The following is a 5,931-nucleotide window of genomic DNA, read 5'->3' on the forward strand; positions in this document are numbered from 1 at the left end:
TGAAGGAAAGTTTTGGAGGCATTTTGAGCAAAATATAGGAAGAATAATCCTAACCACAGATGTCATTCAAATTTTGCCGTGAAACAAGGTATCTGGTCACTGGGTGTAAAGGTTCTAGCCCGAGTCTAGGTGTAGGGGAGCCTAGTCTTGCTCCTGGTCTGAAGTGTTGTCTGGACAAGTCACTTGTGTCTGCAACAGTGTGTGTCATGAGGGCGGGGATTCTTTTTAGTGTTCTTTCGTTCATGAGGCATCCCAAGAACCTAGAGAGAGGGGCTAGCAAATGATAGTAAGTGTGGAGCAGCTAATAGTTGATTGACTGCTTGATTGTTTTTTTTTTTGGCTCTCATTTTTCTTTCCTGAACATAGGAATGGAACTAGAAGGGAACTGAACTGATTGATCTCTGAGCACTCTTTTGATTCTATAGTTTGAATCACTAAAAATCATAAAATCCAGTTGAGAGAGCTTAGTCATGTGATAGTGGAAATAGTCTCAATACTTGATAGCCTAGTGAGAGCAACTGAATATCTAATTGTGATACACATGGTTTTAAATTCTTCGGTTTTTGGCTCTAGCTTTTTCAACAGGGTATACCTCTCTCACAAATGTTTTTCTTTTTCATTTGTTTTTGTGGCATTTTATGATGAGCTGCCTGAATTTGTTATTTTTGGAATAATAATGGGAAAGGTAAGGAGATTATACATTTATTACTATTACTGCTATAGGAATTTACAACCCTAAAGATATAAGATGACATTTAAAAATAGTAGTTTTCAAGAAAACTAAAGACAAATAGTTGAATATATATATATTTTTCTCACAGTAGGTGGCTAACATTACATTAGCCTGGAGGGTGATGGAGTAATTGTTCTTAGCAAGCTCAAATTTTGTTCAATAATACAATTTAAGAAACCTTTGCTGATATCTGTAATGTTATTGCTACTATCTTATGGTATGCTTCTATTCATTCTTATAGATGTGGTAACTGAGGCTTAAATGATTTTCCCCAAAGAGAACCTCAGACTGTTGAGTTTGTAACATCTAGACAGTATTTAATGACTATTAAATATTATTATTGTTATTATTATAATCAAGAAAATAACATGCCCAGTGGACTTCCCAAGTGGTAAAGAATATGCCTGTCAATGCAGAACATGCGGGTACAATCCCTGGGTGGGAAATATCCCTTGGAGAAGGAAATGACAACCCACTCCAGTAGTCCTGCCTGGAGAATCCCATGGGCAGAGGAGCCTGGCAAGCTACAGTCCATAGGGTCTTAAAGAGTCAGACACAACAGTGATTGAGCATTAGCATGGACAGACTCGGTGCTTGGCACAGCTGGGCTACAGAGCCCAATTTGTCTGATATTTTGAGTCCAATAGTGGCATAAAATGCTGTACCCTTAACACCGTATGGTGAATAAGCATATTTATATTTATTTTATCATATATGCTATGTATATGATTTACAATTTTATATTTGGTTTGTAAATTTTTTTGTTCTGTTATTTATCTAATTTTTTTGCTATGCTGGGTCTTTGTTGTGTGTGGGCTTTTCTCTAGCTGTGGCAAGTGGGGGCTACTCTCGAGTTGAGGTGCATGGGCTCCTCATTGCAGTGGCTTCTCTTGTTGTGGAGCACAGGCTCCGGGGTCATTAGGTTCAGCACTTTGCAGCTAGCAGGCTCTAGAGGACCGGCTTAGTAGTTTGTGGTGCATGGGCTTAGCTGCTTCACAGCAGGTGGGATCTTCTCGGATCAGGAATTGAACCCACGTCTCCCGCATTGGCAGGAGGATTCTTTACCACTGAGCCACCAGGGAAACCCCAATAACTTTTTTTTTAAGTGTCTTTTTCTCACTCCCTGATTTCAAGGAATTATGCCTTGTCAGAGAAGAATGTGCCTTTAAAAAAAAGCTCAAATATAGTTGACTTAAAATATTACATTTCCTTTCAGGTATACAGCATAGTGATTCAATATTTTATGGAAAGTGTACATTTTTAAAGCTCATGTGGTTTGACCCTTTTAATGTGAAAGGTATGGGGAAACAGGTCCAGGTTGAATGACTTACTCAAGGTCACTTGGTGAGCTGTGCTAGTGCTATTAAGGATGAGAGCCCAGATTTCCATGCTGTCACCTAGCCCCTCTGGGAGGATGATAGAGCTGAATGGTGGGTGAGAGCTTGGCCCCTGGAGCCTTCCACGCTGCAGTCCATCTGGGGTGGGGAAGGACTGCCAGAGGAGACTTGATGACCCTCAGCAGGGCTGAGATAAATGGGCTTTGTTTGACAAGTGCAGAAAACCAGAGCAAGTGGTCAGAGAGCACTGTATGGAAAATGGTCACAGGAGCAAATTTTGTGCATTTATACAATGCAACCATTGTTTAGCGACATATAATTATTAATGTGATAGGGTTCTTCTCTTGAGGTGTTCATTTGTCAGTCCTAGAAAGCCCTGTAGGACAAAGTATTAGTGTTAGTTATATCTCCTCCATTTCCTCTGCCTGAAACATCTGTTGTTCTCTCCCTATCCTATTACAGCAGAACCCAGCACTGAGTGATGGAAGGACCTCTGGGTTAAATCCCAGGATAGGAAGAGGAGAGAAGGAGCTGGAGACAACCTACCTTGGGACCTGTTTCTGCCACTTCCTGGCTGTGTCCACTTGGGTGAGTCACTTAACCTTTCTGAACCTCTGTTTTCTTCTCTGTAAAATGGGATAATAATGCAATACATTGTGAGGATTAAATGAAATAATATCTGTGAAATTCTAAGCAAGGTGCTGGGACATAATAAGCTGTCAATGAATGTTAGCTACAGAACAAATAAATCCCAGCTTTATTGAATGCTGCTGTGGTAACTGGGCAAATCAGCTTCCTCTCTCTGGAATTCAGATTTTTCAGATGTAAATAAGATGGTTATGATGAAGATTCTTCCTACTTGAATATTCTGTGATTTCAAGCTTGCCCTTGTTCTCCATCAGTAATAATCTCTCCTTTACGAACCCCATGAAGCCCTGCATTTGGGTGTCTCTTAAAACACTTTTCCGGTCTTTGTTTATAATTAATTTTTATCCGTACCTGCTTGAGAACATGTTTATCCCAATGACCTACCCATAGTAAATGCTCATCAAATGTTTTTTGAGTAGATGTACAAATAGTAAGGGCTTCCCTGGTGGCTCAGTGATAAAGAATCCACCTGCCAATGCAGGAGATGTGGGTTCAATCCCTGGGTCAGAAAGATCCCCTGGAGAAGGAAATGGCAACCCACTCCAGTATTCTTGCCTGGGAAATCCCATGGACAGAGGAGCCTGGCGGGCTGTAGTCCGTGGGGGTAGCAAAAGAATCAAACACAACCTAGTGACTAAACAACAGCAACAAGAACAAGAACAACAAATAGTAATCTTTTTGGTTCTAGTGCTTCTCAGAATGAGCAGTCAGGTAGCTTTGTTCTGCCTTTTTAAGCTTTCTATTATGGAACCTTTTGAATATATACATAAGAAGAAAGAATAACAAAATGAGCTGCCATGGACCCTCTACCCAGCAATGTTAATTATTCAGTTATTCATTCATGAGTAATCTTATTTGATCTAGTCCTCATATTTCACCTCCTCCCTCCAGGCTGCACACATCATATAAAATGTTCAAGCTTCAGCATCAGTCCTCCCAGTGAATATTCAGGGTTGATTTCCTTAGGATTGACTGGTTTGATCTCCTTGAAAAGCAATTCTTTAATATCATTGAATATTCATTGTATTCACATTTCCCTGATTTTCTTACAGTGTGTGTGTGTGTGTGTGTGTGTGTGTGTGTGTGTGTGTGTGTGTATTTACAATTTATTTGAATCAGGACCCAGTTCAGGTACATGCATTGCTTTTGGTTGATGTGTCTGCTGAGTCTCTTTCAAATTGTCTATTTCTCTTTTCAATTCTGTTGTTTTTTCCTTTGTGGATTTTGGGATTCTGTCATTAGGTATACACATTTTTATAATTGTTATATATTCTTCATTAATTTAGAAATTTTGTCTCTAGTAATAATTTTTGTCTTAAGGTCTATTTTGTCTGATATTATTATAGCTATTTCAGCTCTCTCTTTTTGCTTGGTATTTCTTTTCCAATACTTTTACTTTCAACCTATTTGTGTTTTTGAATCTTATAGACAGTGTATAGTTGGATCATTTTAAGAAGTCTGTTTTGCCAAGCTCTGCCTTTTAATTGGAGTGTTAATCACCAAGAAGGTGGAATTTATGCCTGTGACTTTGCTGTTTCCCATACAGCTTATATTTTTTCATTTCTCTATTCCTCTATTACTGCCTTCTTTTGTGTTAAATATAGATATTTTCTAGAGAACAGTTTAAATTTCCTGATGGGAAGTGGTTTCCTTAAACTTCTGGGACTGCTACATCTCCCAGGCTTTGCTGAGGGGCTCTGTGTTTGTGTTGGGGCACATGTTCATTGCTGAACCAGCAGTTCACAACTGCCAGGCATAGCTTTCCTGAGTGTACAGACTTCACTTTCTGCTTGAGCAGAGCCTCAGTGTTAGCCAGAGATGAGAAGTTGGGATGCTCTCAGGTCTTACAGCATGCCCACAGGTCTGTGTTTATGTATGGTCTTCTAGATCTGTAGAAATATTTTAAAGCTTTTCGAAGCCAACTAGGGACTTTTCCTTCCTTATTTTGTCCTTTTAAGCTTTTTGGTTAGCCTGTTTTACCTGCTGTCTGCAAACATGGAAATAAATAATAGTCTGAGAGTCATGGCTAGATTGAAGGAGTGTGGATTAGGGGTAGTGTAGGTGGAACATGAGACGGTTCTTAAACTAAACCTAGAATTCAAATCCAGGGGGAACATGAAAATATAAGCAGTCTGTGATTCACAGAAGTGCTGGGGAATATTTTGGATTTCTACACTGTGAGGGAATATTAGTTACCTGTTGCTGTGTACCACATTGCTCTAAAACTTGAAGCAGTGAACATCTATTATCTTGCATTTCTGTGGCTTAGGAATCCAGGCATAGCTTATCTGGGTATACAGCTTCAGGGTCTCTTAAAAGGTTACAACTAAGGCATCAGTCATTGTTTGGATATCATCTGAAGGCTTGCCTGAGGAAAGAAAGGCTTCCAAGCTCTTATGTGATTGTTGGGAAAATTCACTTTCCTGGGGACTGCTGGACTGAGGACTGTGTTTCCTCACTGGTTGTTAGCTGAAGTTTTTCATCATTCTTTTGCCATGTGAGCTTCAACATGGCAGTTTGCTTCATTCAGGCTAACCTGAGAGAAAGAGTTTTGCTGGTAAGACAGAAATGACCATCTTCTGTAAGCTTATCATGGAAGTGACATCTAATCACAGAAATAACATCCCATCATCTTTGCCATGTTCTTTTGATTAGAAGCAAGTCACTACACATAGCCCACCTTCAAAGAGAGGGATAGTTATACAAGGGCAGAAACACTAGGAAGTGGGAATCACTGGGAGCCATCTTGCAAATCTGCCTACCCCAGAGGGTATGTGTGTGTGTATGTTGAGGCAGTTTTGCCTATTTATTAAAAATATTTTAATAGTAACTGTAGTTAACACTGTATTGTATATTTGAAAGTTGCTAAGAGAGTAGATCTTAAAAGTTCTCATCACAAGAAAAGAATTTTTTTGTTACTGTGTACATGTATGGATGTGAGAGTTGGACTGTCAAGAAAGCTGAGCGCTGAAGAATTGATGCTTTTGAACTGTGGTACTGGAGAAAACTCTTGCGAGTCCATTGGACTCTTGTGAGTCCCTTGGACTGCAAGGAAATCCAACCAGTCCATCCTAAAGAAGACCAGTCCTGGGTGTTGATTGGAAGGACTGATGCTGAGGCTGAAACTCCAGTACTTTGGCCACCTCATGCAAAGAGTTGACTCATTGGAAAAGACCCTGATGCTGGGAGGGACTGGTGGCAGGAGGAGAAGAG

The sequence above is a fragment of the Capricornis sumatraensis genome, chromosome 9 (assembly GCF_032405125.1).
Source record: "Capricornis sumatraensis isolate serow.1 chromosome 9, serow.2, whole genome shotgun sequence".
NCBI classification, from domain to species: Eukaryota; Metazoa; Chordata; class Mammalia; order Artiodactyla; family Bovidae; genus Capricornis; species Capricornis sumatraensis.